At 37.4% G+C, this 20,005-nt stretch overlaps 1 long non-coding RNA gene across 1 annotated transcript in view; it reads right to left on the reverse strand.

The window, feature by feature from the left end:
• LOC118168547 overlaps positions 1-18,406 on the reverse strand; it is a 35,532-nt gene extending 17,126 nt beyond the window's left edge. Inside the window, exons 1-2 of the long non-coding RNA XR_004751642.1 lie at positions 18,348-18,406; positions 1,429-1,575 (exon numbers count right to left, since the gene is read on the reverse strand). This is a non-coding gene — a long non-coding RNA (uncharacterized LOC118168547). The remainder of the gene's footprint in view (positions 1-1,428; positions 1,576-18,347) is intronic.
• Between the last annotated feature and the right edge of the window lie 1,599 nt (positions 18,407-20,005).

Here is a 20,005-nt window from a genome sequence, read left to right on the forward strand (position 1 = left end):
GGGGAGTTCACATGATGCTGCAAAAAAAAAGCAGTTAATATATCATGTTAAAAGTACAGAACTCTAGGGAGCAGCAATCCTGCAAATTCTGCAAAAGCAGATTAAAATCTTGTGAGTGAATGAAATATGATGACTGAAATATTAACAGTGTTATTTATGACATTCTAAAATGCCTGTCCTAACAACAACTTCAGAAGCATCCCCCCCTCACTTGCAAGGAAACGTCTACCATAAGTTTGTAGCAAGATCTATCTCAATACAGTGAAAATCTTCTTTTGCTCAACAGTGACAGCTTGATGTCTCTTGGGAGATCACTGATGTACACTATGTATTTACAGCTCACTTTAGCTGTCCTGGGAGATTCTGGGAAGCTAGTCACAGACCCCATCTCATACTTACTTAACCGACTACTTAAATAAAGAACTGAACTCACATTTTAATCTTCTGCCACAGGCAGCCCATCTCAAAGGTGCCCTGGTGAAACCATCCACATTTTAGTCTATCGAGTATGAATGGTATTTGCTTTCCTGCACCATGCAGACACAACCTCACAAGTCCCTTCTTAATCTCACATTTTTTGACCATAAAAGTCCACCCCTAAAGAACCAATGGGCTGTAATCACAGCGGCTCCCACAATGCTCAAGCTAATGCCATGTGTTGAAACCTCAGCATCATGGAAAGCTTTGTTTTTCTCTACAAGCTAAGAGGATAACTTTTCTCATTTCTTCCTTCCTGTTACTTGTCCCCTCTCCATATGTAATACAACTATATTTCAGGATGTTAATCTTAAGATCTTTTCAATGCTACGGTCTAGAAAAATTTTCAATCCCACTTTATAAATGGTAGTAATTCTATCCAAAATTTAACACTTGAATTTCCTACTGGATGAAACTGTCCAATCCCAGGAAGTGCTGAGAGCATTTAATTCAGTTTAAAGGGGGACTTTTACACAAGAGTCTTCTGCAACTAGCTAAACTAAACATTAACAGAACTTGTTTGCTTTCCCCGTGGCCACTGGTCTTTCTGCATTTATACAATTATATTATCTTTTTCCAGAAAATGGATTGCTCCCAGCTGTCAGCTGGACTGATCTCTGGCCCATACCAGCTTCTTTGCGTCCAAGAAACTATGGGGGAAAACTCTATCTGACCAGGCCAAACAGAAGATGCAAGGCAATTCTAACAGGAAACAGCACAGGCAATCAAGATTCAGTGCTGGGAAATATTCCCTGTTACTGTTGGACAGGAATTACATCTTGGCACTGCCTATAAAACATAAAACCCTATTTAGTGCAATGCTAGCTATACACTAAGTATTTCAGGGCCAGATAAAAGCTCTTCTTCTCCCTTCTCTTTCAAAAATGCTACATGCAGTGCTCTCTCCTTTCATTAAGATGGCTGCAAACAAATACACAGGAAAAATATTACCTTATTTTAAAATAGACTTTTCTCTTGAGTCTAGAACTTCAAAAAGATCTGAAATAACTTCAATTTTGCTGCTGGCAGCCTTGTGTTATTCTCTGAGATAATACAGCAGGGCAGGTTGTTCCAGCTCATTCTTCTGTTCCAAGTTCTCTAAAAAGACAAGAGAGTAGGGTTTCGTACGGAACCACTGGGGACTGAATGGCAACGTTACCAGCTCCTTGAGCGTAGTAAGAGTGTAAGATCCTTTCACTAAAGAAATAGTCACATAAAAGATATAAACACATCATGAAAAGACATACCCATGCACCAATGAGATTTTTTAACACATGAAGCAGACGTGCACCTGGTTGTGAGGCCCACACGTTTTATGTTCAGCATTTGGAATCTTCATTATCCCAGTGTACAGCCTAAACACAATCTCGTTTATGAAAGCCCTAATAAAAAGTTAGGAAGCTGCTCCTCTGAATCAGCTCTTCTACCTTTTATCCCTTCATTTTTCCTTTCACTGAAATCCAAGTAAAGGGCCGTGATTTCATATGTGCCTGCCCCTGGTGGGTTACCACCTGTTTTGCAGCTGGTGGGCCTCTTTCTTTGCATGAGACAATCTTCAAAGCAGCCATTCATTCTGACACCGTGGGGCAAATTTTAGTCCCACTAAAACCTATTGCCCGATTGTCTTCACACACCATAGCCACAGCCCATGCACTGCTGCAGTGATTCCAAAAAGACAAACTCCATAGCAGTTTGGAAACATGCTTTATTCATCTGAGATTTAATGACCTATTTGCTTTTTCCAGAAGACTACATGTTGTGACATTTTGCTCAGTCTAACAGATATTACAGACAACTCTTCTTAAAGCTGTGACCCTTATTTTTGTTTGCTGTTTTTGCATAATGTGAAAAGACGTATTAAGAGTCCGTCCACTAACACTGAGAATTACTGCAATGGATTTATTCTTTGTCTAAGTATTCTCTCCACATACATAAATTTCCAATGAATCTCATCTCTTTGTAATGAAAACTCACATAAAATCTTCTCTTACAAAACAATTGCTTATGCCCTCATATTTTTCCTGATTTGTGTTTGATTTCACTTTTATTGTTGTTATTGTCCTCTACCAGCAAATTTATTATATTTAAGAACCTAAAGGAGAAGTGGGTCTATTCAGAACAAAAGAATAAGGGCATTTCAGAGATCATTTTTGTAGAGTAGCTATTGTTACCATGATTTAACTTGTACTTAGAAGTTAAATGGTAAATCAGTAGGCCAAATTCACAATGACATATCCTAAGACATTATGTTTCACCATATTAATGGAACTTAAGTAATACAGGTTTGCAGTTGCCCAGCTAAGTGTGGAGGCCGTTTATGGTTTCATACATGACTTCTGAAGTTCACGGTTAAGTTTTTCTTCATCAGAGCAAAACCAAGATGTTAGCACTTCTTGGACTTCCTCTCCTATGACATTTTTTCCTAGGATGGCAAATACTATTGACCGTTACAACTGAGGTACTGTAACGAATGCCTTTGGAGTTATGTTGCTATGGCATGCTGATACATGATGAGAGAAGTTACACAACTACTCATCAGTGACTGACAGTAGCTGGTCCTTCCTCACCACTGCAATCCACACCATGTAGCAGCAACCACCCTAGCCGCATGCATTTTGATGTGACAGGCAACAATGGTCTGCATGGATGCAATGAAGTGAAAGTTGCATTCACTCTGCCCTAAGAGATCAGAACAAACAGCAAAATCCAAGACAAATGTTTTTCCTAAAGATATCTGTGTTCGCTCTACAGCTATAAATGTCCCTCTCTCCCTCTTCATCTCTCTGTTTCTTCTGTCACTTCTATTTCTAAAAAGCATTATTTTGGAATGCATTCTGTATGAAAAGTTGCATTGTGCTCAGAGGAATAGATCACTGACCCACAAAAGCTTCTGTATGGTTACCAATCAGCCTTTTGCGCATACTTAGGGATTCACCAAAGCTATCTAGGCTGAAGAAATCTTATCAAAGTCTTTTGTATTATACCAACTGCAGAAGCATCAAGGGGAATTTTATGCTAATGATTCTCTTTAATCTCCATATAATTCAGGCCAGCTAAAAATAGATCTTTTACAAACAATGAATCATCATGACTTTAAGTGGATGCAGTTCCGCCACAATAAAGTCAAAATCTCTGTTCTACAGCACCTTTCTTTCCTCTCCAACTAACAACCACCCAACAAGCCAACTAACAAAATTGAATACAATTATTTTTTCTTCATCCTTCCTAATTCAACTGTCAATATCATGACCAGAGTCCAGTAAAGAAGTAATTCCAAATACCATAATAATTTGAAGGATAAAACTGTATCAGAAAAGAAACAGCATTTACCAATTTTTTAGAACTAAGAAAATTAGACACAAGATTGTCAAACCTTGTGGCAGTAGAAAAAGCCAAAGTAATTTCATTTCTGGGAAAAAAAAAAAAAAGGAGAAAAAAAAAAAAAAGTAAAAAAGTGCCTACTCCCAGAGAAGGCTGTAGACCTACTTTCACTGCTGTTCCACCTTCCTGGAATGTGTGAGAAACCAGAGATACAGGCAGTGACTGAACCTATTTGTATGATTAATTAGCGTCCACGCAACCTTGCAGATGAGATCTGTCTCCCAGGATTTCACTCAGTGGTATTTTATATGCAAAGATTTCTCCCAGTATGTCACTATGAGCAGACAAGGAGCTTTGAAAACACTCTAAAATAAGGCAGATCTGTGCAGGGAGGAGCTAGTTTTGTACCTCTCCTTAGCCCACTTTACTCAAAGCTACTACCACTGAAGAGAAGTAGAAACAGGCATGTTTAAATCCCAAACAGTAATTCATCTGGCAGCTGAAAAACGACTCACCTCTCAGCGACAATATAATTGTTTCCTAACACAGTTCTTCTGGATTCCTTGAATTTTACCACCACCCTTCTGAAATTCCCTTAAGACTAATACATAAGATAAAGGTTTGTATGCATTTTTCTTAGACAGCAGGTGGAATAAATGAACAACTAAAGGGCAAAGGCCAACTATTAATATCATAGAGGTTTAGGGCTAAGCGAGATCCAGGTGTTGGCTGATGAAAAGTAACCATGAGACAAGCTGAAAGATTGTTTCCTGGACTTTTAAAAGCCTCCATGCTTGAACTTTTCTGACATTTGCTTTTGAATCTCATTATATTTTATTTCATACTTTCCAATGAAAGTTAAGAGTATTATTCCAGAGTTAAATTACGTATCTTACTGATCGTACAACTTACCTATCAATTTACCCAGATTTCAACCCAAGGACCATCATGGTTCTGATGTGGTAGGGTCCTATGTGGATGTCAATCTCGGGCAGCATGAGAGCAGGAAATCCATATAAGAAGCAATGCCCCAGCTATGCTATGGAACCCCTGTGACTCCATTCCACGATGAGGTATTATAGGTATTTTAAAGGCTACTTCATTTTTAAAAGTACCGTTTAAAGTTATTACAATATATACATACCATCAAAGTCAATGGGTACAAAGAGCTAACCAAAGTCCTGAGAAAGCATTAGGCGTAAAACAACATACCGTTAAGTGGTGTTTGAGAGACCATGTGTTAAAAATAAGAGTTTGTCAATGAAACTGAGGGAGAAGTATTGTCTCAAATTCAAATACAAATGAATGCTAAGAAATATGAGTACAGGAGCAGAAGTAATGTAAAGCAGTATTATAGACCTGACCTGTCATTTCATGTGTTGAGTAACACCTTACTTCCTAAATAAGCATCTTATTTTTTCTCTGATTTCCACTGTACCTGGGAAGAAGCAAACTCATGAGAAATTATACTGCTATCTACTCTACTGTACAGGTCAGAAGGCTTGTAACAAGATTTCCTTCAAATATCTATGTTACTTTTCAACTAACTGCTGACTTCTTATCTCTTCTAGACTGTAATCTAGGCTTTGACCTGTACTATGGATATGCAGAAACAAAAGGAAAAAAAAAATTGAAAGCACTTTTGCTCAGCTGAGTAATTTAGTTGGGTAACTGCTACATGACAGGTAAAAGAATCCAGCTTCCAGACAAAATATTTGAAAGCTCTTATCTTTCTTTTACATTTATATTTATTTTAGCTTTCATCCATATTTTCTTTTTCTTTAAACTACTTCTAGTTTCCTCTTCCAGTTTACAGCAGTCACCTTATTGTCAAGCACAGCCTCCCTCTGTGCTAATCATCATCAAGTTACTACATTCATAGAAGAATGAACACTGAAGTTTGACTCCACTTGTTGAGTTACTTCTAAAAATCAGTGCAGCAAACACACAATTTCAAGGACACAATTACATAGCAGACTCTAAAGTCAACTGCAAGACATGCAGTAATCTGTGGTAAGCCAAGATAGACCACACTATAGGATTTTTACTGGACTTTATGAAGCCTTGGAATAGCCTGCTGATGAATGCTATTCCTGTGTGAAGTACACACACACACACATATTTAAGGACAAACTGTAATTGCAGTCAAAGAAGGGTGATAGTGAATTCCTTCCATATTTCTGAAGGAGTCCTTAAAATGTGCAAACACGTCTGGTGTTCCCTCTGCTCTGAAGCATTTGAAATATATTCTGCCTATTTCACAGAATACTTAAGTGCCATGTAGAGCATTATTTCTCCCTGCTTACACCTCTCTTTGAGTAATTTCTGAGGACTAAGAAATCCTCAGAAAGGTGAAAATCCTGAGGGCTTACTGTCATTGCCTAACAATCTAGGATATCATTTTACAGAGCATGACCATGCAAATTGTTCTTTAAGCATTCTTGACTCAAAATAAGCATGACATTTTTGAAACTTTTAGGCCTAATTGCCCAAATGAGCCAGAAATAGCCTATTTCAGGTGGGTTAATTCACCTTGTATGTGTTGCGAACCAAGCATGTCGGCATGGTTAACTTGCACAGAAAATTCCTGTAAATTTCCATGTAACTTTACTCATGTTCGATACGCACACACATTGTTATTCCTCTGAGTTTACTTTCTCAGCAGTAAAACACACAAATTATTTTCTTACATTACTTAAATTTGCTTACAAACTTAAACTTATGCCAGGAAAGTCTTTCCTTGAAGATTTTCCCCAAAGCTTTCCAGATTTGTATACTTCTTTATATTCGTCTCATATTGTACACCATTTTGAATACACTTGGAGCATGTTTGTAAAGACTGGTGGTACAACACCTTAAATTCTGAATTTACTGATTACTTTCAAGGAAAATGAACACTATCTTTGCAATAGTCCCTCGGTAAATTATGTTCTGTGCTGTTTTTCAGTAGCATACATACCCCAGACAAATATGAGTACAAAAAAAGCTAGATATTTTGCTTCCTAATTTTCTTCCATACCATTGGCTGTTCCATGAAAAATAGAATGCATTTTTTTTTTTTTTTTTCAGAATAAAACCTGTTTTTTAAGTTCTCTCTTCACAGAATGTCACATTGTGCAATGAGTTAGAAGCAATCATACCGCTATCTCAGGAGAGTTGGGGGAAAATCCTACAGTAGAGTAGCCTCCTAACAAGACTATATATAATTGTGAAATCTGTGAATAAACTCCCTTAGGAAATATTAAAAATTGATCCAATTTGGTAGATTATTATTAATGCTTTCAACTAAATTAAATTGAAGAAAAAAGTCATGCTTGCATGTTGCTTGCCTGATGGGCAAATAATAACAACAATATCCTTACTTTGCTGTCATCTTCATTTTTCAGCTGCTGAAACCTTTCAGCTCTAAATAGAAAGACATGCTGAAAGTTCAGAAGAAATAATAATTAGTCCTCCATGTTGTTTTGTGATTCTTCCCTATGCTGTCTTATTGTTCTTTATTGATGATGACACCAAGCTGTGTGGCACAGTGACAGAGGGACCTGGACAGGCCTGAGAAGTGGGCTTGTGCACACTTCATGAGGTGCAACAAGACCAAGTGCAAGATCCTACATCTGGTATGGGGCAATCCCAAACACTAATACAGGCTGGGCAGAGAATGGATTGAGAGCAGTCCTGATGAGAAGGACCTGGGGGTGTTGGTTGACAAGAAGCTCAACACGAGCTGGCAATTTGTGCTTGCAGCCCAGAGAGCCAACTGTATTCTGGGTCAACATCCTTAAACTGAAGGAACAGGTTCCTTTTGCTGCCTCTGCAGAGTGACAGCATAGTAGCCATTTGTAAGCACAGAGCCATTTGTAATGCTTCTTTGAATCAGTGGAAATGTCCACAGGAGTTTCTTTGGCTTTGTATTTTTAGGCACAATGCTCTGTCACTTAATATTTTGGAAATTATTTATCAATTCATTTCTCAGTTTATACATTTCATAGGCTAAAAATGTTACCAAAATGGAAGCAGATCTCCCAATAGAAATCTTTGCCAGACATTGTCATTGATTCTGTTATCTTGTAGAATACCACATTACCAAAATAAATTGTAGCAAATCTGCCACGAAGGCATTTTCAGGGAGAACACTGCGAATCAGCCAGCCCGTGAACCATACAGAATATGCTGCAATGCACATTTTGTAATGTTCACCAGAACTGGGGACATCATAAATCTCTGCCAATGCAAGCCTTTTTCATCAGCACAATTACAACACAACAAATATCTGAAATTTCTCCTCTCGTTTTGGCATTTCTTTTACACAAGAATTTAAAACAACAGATTAAAGGGCAGATGACAATCAAAAATTGCAGAATTAGTTTTCCTCAATTTAGTCATTCAGCTGATATCTCTGGAATGTGTCTCTTAGTATAGCTGTAGCTATATGAAGTTATAAATTTTAAGAGTTTTTTAAATGACTTTTTTCCCTCAAAAGCATATTCATAATCTTTTCTTCCTGAGGAAAAACACATTTTCAAACAAAAAGATAACAATATTAAAAACTGTAGGCTTCAGAAATCCATAGCATAAAAACAACTTACATAACATTAATGACGTTTTTAAGCACCTGACTGAAATTTAATAACTTAATTCTCTTTTTGAGGTGTTCCTACTATGTCAACACAGTGCACAAGTTAATATTGCCATTCTGATTAAAAATCAGATTATTCCTTTTTTTTTTCCAGAGCATTCTGATCTTAACAAGGTAATGTGTGCTCAGCAACACGTAACTCAAGAACATGGTCAAAAAGCCATCTTCTGCCTCCGCTCACATAAAAAAAGGAAGTTGAACCTGTCTATTTTGAGTTTATTTTGGTAATATACTGTGGCATGTGTGTAAGTGTCGGGGGCCAGAGGCACACCAGTTACCAATATTATTTCATATCAAGATACTGCTGGATGTTTCAGATAGTCCTGTTACAATGAGTTCTATACTTCAACATATCTTTATCTCACTGGCCTGCTAAAACAATGCTTTTTTTGGAAAAAAAGCAATCTATTTTTCAAGTAACAGATGGATAAACAGATGGGTGGAAAAGTCCACTGAATAGTGTGTTGGCTGCCTGTCATTGCCTGCATGACTGCCAATAAATATCATATGGATTAAACCTGTAAACTAACACGTCCCTATTTAATGAATTCTTTCAGAATGCTATGTGTTTACTTGCCAATGCCACTATAAATGAAATGCCACTTCGGATAAGGTAAATTTCTGCAAGGAGACCAAACACCTAAGCACAGCTTGTTCTAAGATTGATAACAAAAAGCAAACAGGAAAGGAAGCCCCATGGTAAAAGTGTGTACATTTTTACGGATTAACTATGAGAAGATACATTTTGCACACCTGAAACAAATTCCTGGAAATACCTTAAATGCAAGTATGTTTACATTTAGTATAATGTTTTCCTACTGCTTACATGTCTTCTTGTTAACAACTTTGTGCTTTTGTTTTCAAGGTTTGCATGAAGGAAGAGCGCTTAATTCAGTAACCAGCCGTGAGATACCCACTCACATCCAACCAATGGCAGAATAAACATTTTATCCTCTTTTGAGATACTCTTCCTATTTGGGCTAACATAAAAATAATGAAACAAATATTGAGATGAGAGTATGAAATTCCATATTTACTAGCACTTAGGCCTTTCACATGCATCTTCCATTACAAGTAATTACAACTTGCCTGTATGCCAAAGTCAGCGTGGCTGCGTGGAGTAAAAGGTCTCTACTTTCTTTAGGGTGTTTATTGGCACAGAAATTGTTACATTTAAAAAGGTAGTTCCTTCATTTTGCTTCCAACCTACTGTCTAATATTCCCTGAGTAATTCCTAGCTTTTGCACTCAGAAACTGTGGATATTTTTTTTTTTTTCCTTCTTCTACAAACCATTACAGATTTTACAGAGAGGTAGAACTCTTACAGTTTCAGTTCCACAGGCCGGGAAATAAGATGGAGAGAGATTAAACAATTTCTCCAGACTGCACTGAAAAATCTGCCATGAGGAGGTTCAGTTCTCCAGAGCAACAATCTAGTGCCTTACTCCTGAATTTTTGAAGCCAATACAAAAGCAAGTATTAAAGCCGAAAAAAAATGACGTGAATTATGCAAATTAATTATTAAAATTGCTGTCCTTTTAATATATTTTTTTCACAGGTATTAGAAATAGATTTGCTGATTTGCAAAAACTTTGTTAAAAACAGTATTCCTAAAAAGAAAATGCACTTGTGGATGTCATAAATCAGAGTATGTAGATGTGCCAGGATGCAAAAGAATAGAGGAAAACAGCAACAACAACAAATCATTAAGAAAATATAGCCTGATAGCCCTGTACCAATAGATGATGCAAACATTTCTAAGAACGTATAGACAATTACAAACACTAAGAACATTTTGCAAAACAATCAGACATACAAACAGGGATATGTGTGGCAGAAGGGTGTGTCAGAACATGGAACTGGTTATAGTTTGAACAGGAAACAAACGGTGAGTTGAGAACATCTGAGCTAAGGAAGACGCGATGAAGTGAAGCATGGAATTCAGAAATAAATTCTGCCATATGAAAGTATGCGTCTGAAGAAGAGAATAGCAAAGGGTTGAGAGAAGGACCCAAGCTGCAATGTTTGTCCAGTTCTCTTCACTGTCAAGACCAGACAAAGCCAGGCACTCAGGAGCACAGCAACAGACTAAAGGTATAAACCACTCAGGGGTCAGCACATTCCCGTTACCTACAGCACATCATGTAACAAAACACAAAATACTGGGGTGATGTAATGAGCAAAAATAAATAAACAAATAAATAAATAAAAAAGCAAGAGATTTCAGATTAGGTAGGACCCTACTCTGCTATAGGAGCTGATACCTAAGCAGAGATGGTAGACAAGATAAATTCAGGGCAACCTGTTGATGCAGGATTACACAAGTGTATGTGGTGCTGAATTCTTAGTGTAAATCAATTAGTTGATGCCTTCTTTGAAAGCACCATAGAAGCCTCTGAATATACTTTTTATCTTCAGAGTCTTCTTTACAAGGCTCTAGTACAGCCAGCAAGACCGTAACGCCGAGCAGCCCTGAATCCATGCTGCCAGCACTCTTAGTGTACCCAGAAACAGGCAAGCTTAGTTTTTTAATAGCCAGTTATCATTGCTCCAGCTTCCCTGGGTATACGAGGCATTTGTTTGTGAAGAAATTACCTGGATTCAGTCTTGCCTAGGGCAGGAGAATTCCTGAATGGTTGGTTGAATTTTCTTATGCACTAGAACAGCCTTTTGAGTGACTGCATACCTCTAGTTCTGACTGAAGGGGTGAATTAAAAGTGGAATATTCTCTTTTAGGGTAATATTTCATGTCTATGCTTCTTGCTGTACACGTAGTCATCCCTCCATGTGTGAATAAGCCTTCCTGTGAAAGCGCTTCTCTGAGCATATTCCTGCATATTACTATGATTGACAGAATCTGTCAGAAACCACAGTGAGATTTTGGCCCTCTTTTCCTTAACTCATGTATAGCACAGAGTACAATTTTTTAAAGAAAAAATGATGTTCCTAAAACCACTAGAAATATAAATGAAATATGATTGAAGAAACAGAGGTAATTTGTAGTTTTTGTTTGTTTGATTAATTTTTGTTTTTTACCCCTCAAAATGCATTTCAGATTTCAATAGAACTGGAAAGTTTCAAAACGAATTTTTGTCCCACTCCTAATTTATTTATTTTTTAAAACATAAGTCTCCCATTCCAAAAATAACTAAAATTCCACAGGAGCTTAGATTAAAATTAAATGAGGCTTAGATGTGTATCTGAACTGATTTTTATTCTGTGGCTGGTTAATCTCTAGGGTTTTAGGAATCCTTGTGTCCCAGTTATTTAAGGCGATTCAAAGTCCCCAAATCTGACAGGATCCAAGACTTGAAAATACCACGGTACACTACTAATGCACTTCACTGAACATGAGCAACACAAATCAACCAAGCGTTCTCAGCCTTGTGGGTACATACAGATCGAAAGCTACTGCTGCCTGGATATTTTGGCATCCCAGTAGGGATAGGTTACCCCATGGACTAACAGCCAAAGCAATTCAGGAAGGAATTATTCTCACAAAAGTGAATGCAAACAGTGCAGGTTGCTGCTGGCCTTTTCTTCTCCTATTCTCCTTTTTGACCATTTGATTTGTTCTCAATAGCAACAATCAGACTTCTTTTCCTCTGTCACCTGTAGGATTATAGGCAATGTGTATTGGACTCTTCAGTCTTGTTTATTCAACACACATTGCATACGTTTGCAGCTAGGTGCATCCATTTTCTTCAGCTCTCTAGCTTTTGGCCTTATGCACCTGCCTCCAGCAGACTACACAAGATCAATAGCAATTCCAGATATATTCCTCAGGCAGGTGATACCAGATTATTATACAGGTTGATGCCAACTTCAGCTGAGTCAACCTGAGAAATTATTTCAACAGATACACAGGGAGTTTCCCTGAAACACAGCCTCATTAAAGACAGCTGAGCCCCAGTTCCACCCTGTACTGCTAACATCTGTAGAGATTCCACATGCAGCAATACTCCCTGGGTTAATTTATATAGATTTATCTCCACTGCACGACAGCTGACTAGTTTTGGAGGTCATCCAGGATACTCTGCCTCCTTAAGGCCTTGCTGCTCCCACAGACAATGCAACTTTCAAGCTGTCCCCAGTGTTTAGGAAGCACTCTGGGCATCTTGTCCATGCAGACGAGTGAAGGTAGGTTACAAAGCCGCACATAGGTGTTGCCATGCCTCATCACTGGGACACAAAACAGATATATTTTTGCTTCCAAAATATAGCCTGTTCATGTGTTTGTCCTTCAAACATCAAAGCTGAGTTGCTGCAGAGATGCTCTGGTAGCCAGATAGCAAAACCAGGAAAATTTTAGGGTCTACTTTAAAATACAGTATGTAGTAGGTCTATCAGATGATCCTTGACAAGATGCAAGAAACTCTTAAGATTTTAATGACCCTTAAAAATTCATATTGCAAGTGTGCTATTATTTGGAGAAAGTGAGAGAAAATCCACAAAACATAAAATTCATGTGGCCTTGTTCTTGTGCTACTAAAGCTGACACGTTAATGTTGTATTTAGACCCTGAAGCTGTGAATCTCCTAACAGCAACAGTCACACCAGAGAAAATAATAAACAAAAACCCCAAATCCTGACCAGTATCCTATTTTATAAACCTCCTTGTTAAAGGGCTCAGCATCTAAAGTGACAGTAACCCCAAAGCACTTTTACTTTATTTTTAAATCACTGCTGTTTTCCTTTGTTTTTCTTTTTCTTTATGTCAAGCTACGCCAAGTTATTAAAACTATCTTTCTAGGACAAGAGCCTACAGGAAAATAGTTCGTAACATATGAGCAATGTGGGCTAATACAAATTTTATTTCTCTTATTTAATGTCTTGGTGATTCACATTAAATCACCTTTTAAATCTATTTGCTGATAGACTAAAAACAAAAACTAACAAAACACCTGAAAAGAATCTGCTAGTCACACGCCTAAAAATGAAAATAAGAGCATGCAGGGGTTTTCAGGGTGTTTAATTCATTTTTTTAAAAAACTTCTATAAAAGCAAACAAACAAACTAAAACCTTCAGAAACTAAGTTCTTCCTTCATTTGGCTTCAGCATTTTGGTTCTAATTAGAAATGATGAAGAGTCATGAATGGAAGGTTTACTACTTGGAGCTTCTGGACTCATACATATTGGGAAAAGATCCTCAAACTTATTTTGTGGTTTCAAGTGATTTAACAGAAGCTTTGAACTTTGGCATGTTTTTTAAGCTGAATCCCTAGACCTTTGATGAAATTTTCAGTGTATTAATTACAGAGATGTTTAAACAAAACTGCCATTTTAAGAATTGAGCCTAATATTACAAGTACCTTAGAATTTGATCTTCCCAAACATCTCCCCTAATAAATCCCTCCCAGGCCTCCAAGCTGTGATTCAAAAAAGAATAGTTCAGGGGCAGCAGTATGTTGAAGCCTTGAGTCACGCACACTTTGTGAAAAGAGTTGGTGTATCATTAAGTAATACAGGAGGAAAGAATAATTGATACGAGCCTAGTCAGCCAAGAGAGGACAAAGCCTGCATTTTTGATGTGTGACTCAATGTGCTCTTCAGCAGCAGCACTGCAGACAAACAGCTCTCTGCAGGTCCAAAAGAAGAGAGGTTTTTTGAGAGGAGAACGTGGAACTTTTCTTTGGTAACTTCCAGCAGCATCTCACTGCTCACATGTAAATATGAGTTGCAACTATAGAAGAGAATTCAAAATCAACCACGGCCTCCTTGTTACTTTTGCTGCACTATCTCTACAATAAAAAACAGAACTATATTAACTAAAAGATCCTCATGGAAATAAAAGAAACGTATTTTAAGTGTCACTCACGAAGAAAACAGAACTTAGTAACTTCATTTGCCATCTCAACTGTTATTTTTGCTACAGAATTTCATCTGCTTCACTACATCCCTGTTCGTACAGGACTCCTTCAAACAGTGGTCACATAACACAGCAATAGAAGTATCAGCATAATAGCTGTTCTTTTTAATTCAACAGTAACACAGATGGGAAATACTCATTGGCATTCTTAGGAAGAAAATGGGTTACCATAAATGCCAGGAAAAAACAGAGCAGAGCAAGGAAAAAGCAGGTGACTCTACCAACATTTTCCATCTCCTTTCAGATTCCTGTATATCAGGCGCAAGTATGAGAGCTTAATTAAGTAGCTCCTGCACAATCAAGCAGCCTAAAATGAGAAATAGACTTCTTTCAATTCATTCCCCTACCAGTATAGAATCATTTCTTACATGATAGGTGCTATTCCTTCATCAAGTCTAATTTGGAATATCCTGGCAAAACCACCTCCACATCTACTTTGGAAAATTACTGGGGTTTAGCATGAAGTTTTTCATTAAGTTTCCCATTATTTGTAATGTATTTTTTTATTTATTTATTGACCCCCTTCAGACCATCCCACATTCCTTTCCTTCCTGCTCTTTCTGTGTTTCAGGTATTTATAGTTAAATAACACAGTTCTTTTTGCAACGGTCACTCATTAGCCAAACAACTTAGTTGTCAGATGTGGACAGATGCAAGACAGTATTGTAACACATGGATTAGCAAGCGCGATTCATTATCCTTGTTCACATTTGATACCAGGTTTACAACCTGGTATCTGAACCTACGAAGGTGCCATTTAGACCAATATACTTCACTTTTGTACCACTTCTGCTTTCAGCTGAGGATGTTGTATAATGCTAGGGGCCTATGGCAGTAGGATGTGAAAACTGGATTTTGGTGAGATACAGAACAAGAAAATGTATTTGTGAAGTGTGTGATAAATAGCAGGGATGGGACTGTGCTATATTTATGCAACCATCTTGATGCACAGATAATGTATTAGTGTTCACTAGCCTGCCTTCTTCCTGCTTAAGTTACAGGCCTTATTTTCCCAAATACTGTAAAGATGGTTACAATGATTAATGGAGCATAATTTCTTTGTGTATGTGTGTGTACACGCAAAATATATGTATACCTACATATATATCTACATATATATCTGAATCTACATAAATAATGTTGTTAAAACAATGCAGCTATATAAATTTTCTGCTGAGGTATTTGAGTATGGAATTTATCCAGAATCCTTCAGTATAAGACCTTCAATGCAAGCAAATTCATAGCTTTCAGGTGTCACTTACCACTGTAGTGCTTTTTGTGTTGTCATTAATAGCTCTGCAAAATGGAAGTTTGCTCTAACCTCCAGCAGAGCTGGTCCAAATTAAGAATAAATAAATAAAAGTGAGATGAAAAGTGTGCCAAAAATGTTTTCACTATTTTCTATATTTTCATTTGGAGTAAGGAAAAGCAGATTTTCCTTTGCTTCTCAGAAAGATTTGCTTGGTTTCAAATACACAATCTGTTCTATTTCCTTCAGCATTTTGAGTGAAAATGCTTTATGTTTTCCAATAGGCATCATTCTGACAAGGCGCAACATTCTTACTAGGAGTAAGGTAATTTCCAATAAGCTGAACATTATTACAGTAACCTGAAGAGTAGAGGGGGACAGGACTTAAACAGGGGAACGACAGAAGCTGAGAAGAAATACTTCATCTCTTGGTAAGCAGCAACTGAAAGACACTACCATATGAAAGCTAATCTTTGTAACGAGGTGTTTATCCTTGCAGTCTACTACTAAACATTTCAGCATCAGTAAAGACCTTACAGTGGCAATTAGCACCATTTCAAACAAATTACATGACTCTGCAATTCATCGCTTAATTGATACTTCACTCAACAGAAGGTATTTAACACTCACATAAACCAGAGTTTTATTAGAAATGTGGTGAATGTTTTATTTTATGGACAAAGTAGCATGCTAATAAAGACCAAGCTAGAAATATGACCCTATTTTGAGACTATGCTGGTGCAATGACACTTCTGCCACAGAAACTATATTGTAACTATATTAATAAATGCTTTGGTTTCAGTCAGTCCTCTATATGCTTGCCACTCAAATGATGTGATATAAGTGTTTATAAATACGTAAATCTAAATATATTGATAATCACTTTTCCCTGGTCATAAGTGACTAAAAACTAGGACTATAATTCAATTTAAAAGATTAAAGAGTGCAACATAAACCACCTCTTTTGCCCTAAACTAACACTGGAAGGTGAGGAAATTTAAAGGTACTGTATTTCAAGTTAGTTGAAGTTTTGGCGTTCAGCATTTCTCCAAAGCCCAGCAGGTTATCTAGTATCCATACCAGAACATCCCAGTTTAATCGACTTGCTGCTGGCCAGCAAGGAGGCAGGAACTGAGCTAGGAACCAAGCCGAGAGCCCTGCCCGGCTGGCATCTTATCCTCTGGCCAATGCTGTCTGGTTAGCACCTAACTTGCTTTGAGTTTGATCAATATGCAACTTCACAGCAACTACACGGTACTCTGCAATACTGCATTCCCACTTCAGGTCTCTGAAATGTCAAGTAACCAGTTAACTGTGTAGCACAGACAAAGTACATAATTTTTCTGCTAACTCCAGCTCTGTGGAATAAACTGTACCACTTTTAGGAACGGCTTGCTTCTCTATAGGTTTTTTTTTCTTTTACCAAGAACCACACTTCTCTTTTGATAAGAGGATGAGACTCATTATAACGTACTGGTAATATCTATGGCAGATGGATTGTTGTTAACGGGAAGACACAGTCAAGTTTATATAGGCAGGGAAACCGTAACTCTATTTTTAAATACAGACTTAATTCAATTAAATAAGGATACCTTGAGCTTTACAGAAAACAGTCTGTTGAAACAGGTGATAACACTGTTATTTTTAAGCCTTGGGAAAGCTTAAATAAAGAAAATAAGACGTAATTAATGAAACATGTTTTGTTCTCTGCCAAGATTATAAAAGAAAGCAATAGAATATTTTTGCAAGAACATATTAAGCGCACTCATGAACTAATCTTGAAGGAAAGGAATCTTTCCCAAAACAGCTGCTTAGGTTAAAAGGAAGGAAATTACTAAACTGAATCATGTATCTGTAGGGCTCATGTTCATATCAAAAAGTAAAATAATAGGACTCCATGTCTTCTGTGGTTGCTACTGCTTTTTTTTTTTTTTCATGTTATTCCTTTTATTTATTTATTTATTCTTTACGGAAGCTCAGCATGCAAAATTAAACTCTCCTATTAATGAGAATGTGTTGATTCTTGTGGGTGAAAAAAAAAAAAAAAAGGCAAAAAAGGCAAAAAAGGCAAAAAAAAAGGCAACTTCTCCCCACGGCTGTTCATTTCAGCTAGTTTTCATTTATTACATAGGCCTGAACATCCTGAACAATCAACTGAATATCCAACAAAAACAATCTGAAAAAAAATCAAATAAGTTTAAGTTTTCAATCATTTTTAATTCTTTGGTGAATGAAGCTTGCTAAGAAATAAACATTCCCTTTTCTAATTCATTGTTCACAAAATGCATTTTTGTGTTTAGTAAGAATCGTTGTAGCCAGCTACACACAGACAACAAATTTAATTTCATTAAACCCACCCACAGTGCTGGGCTGCACTTGAACATGAGCACCTACTAATCTGCCCCTCTGGCTGTAAACAGCACTGAATATAATAAAAGTGCACCTAGAGATGTCAGGAAAACATTTACCTTCATTTATAATTTGAGCAGAGATAGAGAAAAAGTAGGACTTTCTCACAAGTCCCTTTCAAAGCCCTGTGTTGGCTGTGACAAAGTTTTCTATTTGTTTCCCTACTGATAACTCAAATAAGGAACAACGAACAAAATATCCACCAGAGTTTGACTCCTGTTTTGCAGCAAAATCACAGAATCGGGTGAGGACACAGAAGGAGGCTGGTGCCCCATCCCACCTGCTCACCCAGCCTTGCCTTGCAGGACAGTTTCATGCCCTCTGCTTCTACTGGTGATGGTGATCTGCAAGGGCCAGCCATTTCTGAACAAAATGCACAACTCACCTTGTGCATTATTCGGACTCTCTGAGCGCTCACTCTTCATACACAGGAGGCAATCTGCATCGGCCTCATGAAAGGAGTGCTTGAGAACAACTACACCTGTTTGCACAGCAGCTTGAACTGCTGGGGGAGCTCAGAAGAGCCGCTCCCCCAGCAGCTGTGTCAGCAAAGGACACCCGTGGTGACAGGTGAGTGGAGAAGGCGAGAACGTTTGGGTGAGCCCTGCAGTTATGGGGAGCCTGCAACGGAGAAAAGAGAGGTCACAGAAACACTAAGTAAAATATTTTAAATAATTTATGAAAATATTAAGTAATATGCTCATTTCTGCATGTGGGCACACACACACACTTCAGAAGCTCCTGTTTGAACATCAGAAAGAATTTCCTATGTGAATTTAATTAGATTCTGAATATTTTTATACACATCCTGATTATTTGGAATATTTCCAAAATATTAGGATTATAATTAAATGCATACACAAAATTTTGGGCATTTCTGTAACCAGGATTTACATCTTCGCTTTTGTGCATGGTGGGCCTTGTCACGGCCCACTGGCCGAACAGCTTCAGGTGAGGAGCTGTACCATTCATTTACTGTTGCAGCTTGTGCAGCTCATTCTAATGGTAAAAAACACTGAAGTTAAGGGCTTTCAACCATCCATAACGCTATGTATTTTTTAAGCCAGAGGCTAAATCCTTTCCAGAAATGTTGATACATCTTAGGGATCTGTACTTTTTCCCTTAGAAACAGCTTTTTAATTAACTTATTTATTTATTGATGAGAGTAGATGATAGGAAAGAAGCAAGGGTAATAAAGAAATCATACATTCCCAGCCTATTAACCTCTGCTATGCAATAACACACAAAAAATCTCAACTTGTTTTTTTTTCCCCCTCTCTAGATAGATAAGGCAACACGTTTTACATTCCACACAGAGAAGTAAACATCCTTGCCAGCTACATTTCTGCAGAAAATGAGCCCTGGATCAATAGATTTGTGTATTTACAGACATCTGCCACAGATGATGAATCCTCCTGTAGATTAAACTCAGAAGAAATGACAAATAGTTGTTGGCATGTTGCTGGAGATTGGTTATGTTGCCATTTCCCATGAAAGAGTTCAGGATTCTAACAATCTTTAACCTCCTTGGATGAAACAACAAAACAAAACACTACACTATTTGCCAAAACTGTACTTGTCAACTTTTTTTTTTTTTTTTCCTATTTAATTTAATATTGCTTGTGTGCTCCCCTGCTGCTCATCGCTAGCTATTTTAAATAATTCTAGAGAGGATAGTATAAAAAAAAGTTATAGAAAGAATCACAGACATTGCAGAGAACACAGTCAAAGACAGAACACGAGATAGTATTTAACGACACTTTAACATGCTTTTATGTCACCTGACATCGCATTAGGTAGAATATCAATGATAAAAAGCCAAGCTGCTACAGAGTTAAGTTAGTATGTTCAAGAAAAGGATAGCATGATAGACACAGTTACTTTATCCCAAATGCAACATAGTCATTGTAACACACTGTCAAGCTAATTAATTTTGCTCAACAAGGATTAACAGTTCTGGTTTAATTATCCTGCTTTCATTTCCAAGACTAACATGTCATCTGCAGAGGTTTAACTAATCTAGTTATTAAAAACAATTCATAT

This window comes from Oxyura jamaicensis, chromosome 5, assembly GCF_011077185.1.
Source record: "Oxyura jamaicensis isolate SHBP4307 breed ruddy duck chromosome 5, BPBGC_Ojam_1.0, whole genome shotgun sequence".
NCBI lineage: Eukaryota > Metazoa > Chordata > Aves > Anseriformes > Anatidae > Oxyura > Oxyura jamaicensis.